Here is a 1,354-nt window from a genome sequence, read left to right as displayed (position 1 = left end):
TTAAATTTAAGCAATCAGTAATAATAAAGTAAAATTTAAACAAGTAATAAAACTAGTCATTAAATTTAAGCAATCAGTAATAAGTAGATTAATGTAATCTGATTTATTAAAAGCTAATTAAACTAAAATATTGTTAAACTGCTTAAAGTACTTCTGGTATAATTTTATGAATTATGCCAGAAGTTATTAAATCACGAATAAGTTATGAAATTAGGAATTTTATAAGGAAATGAAAAAAAAAAAAATCGGCAGTGCAGCCATCCGCCAGAGCTAAATGGATGACGCATTGAATTTCCACAAATACGTAATAATTATTAGACAGTAAATTATTTACGTATCATTAAAGTTATAAAATTCACTCCTCAAATACCGTAAAAGAAATTATTTTTTTGAACGATAGAAAGCAGAGGAAATGTTGTTTAGTAAGATTAGTTTACTACGCAAACAAAGGCAAAATGGTTAAAAAATTAATCGGGGCCAAATGATAGACTTGTAAATTTCCCTGTTTTGCAATTCTGGTTTCGGCCCATATATCAGAATTCACAGCTACAAGTTTCCTTGACATAACATACATCGTAGAAGCATATTGTTTAGTTCGAACAATCACTTCAAACTGGGATTGTAAACTTACGAGATAAAAATGGAAATAGTGATTTCATATTAAAATATTTAAAATAAAAAATATAAACTCCTGCGCGAAACATAAGCAACAAAGGCAAAACAATATTCAGTGTTTTGCCCCTTTTTGCATTAAATAGTTTTTGTTTTTCTCAAAACGATAACTATTTAGTAGATGTGCGTGAAATTGATCAAAGAGGTTGGTGTGGCGTTACTAGACCACATAGCAAACAATAAAGCAAAGATATATAAAAAACAAATGTACTACGAAAACCACATCACGAAAGATCAAATCGGCAGGACAAATGTGCAATAGAAATATCACGCTAATACTGGGGATGATACCATTTAGATGAAATGCATGCTTCACAAAGGCGAGGCAAGCTGGCAACAGTGTGGTTGATCGCTTATTGTGGTATTAGCGCTCACTACAGTAGTAACGCATGTCGGAGCTCGTGAAAGTGCCTGATGCCACACTGTGACCTGATATTCCTTGTTTCAACATCTCCCACACATGCTATATGGAATTCAAGTCCTGCGATCTAGCAGACCATGGCAGATGTGGAATTCTTTATCTCTCCAGATAACTCCGCACCACTCGAGCTTTATGCGACCGAACATTATCGTCCGCAAATATCGCATCAGTACCCAGTGCAGTGATAAAAGTGCACACAAGAGGGTATAGAATTTCGTTGCGATATCGAAAGGCTGTGAATTATGCAGACTTAGGCTCTGA

Source organism: Stegodyphus dumicola, chromosome 4 (assembly GCF_044657685.1).
Source record: "Stegodyphus dumicola isolate Sdum_Otavi_A_Nest chromosome 4, ASM4465768v1".
NCBI lineage: Eukaryota > Metazoa > Arthropoda > Arachnida > Araneae > Eresidae > Stegodyphus > Stegodyphus dumicola.
Note: the sequence above shows the minus strand (reverse complement) of the source record.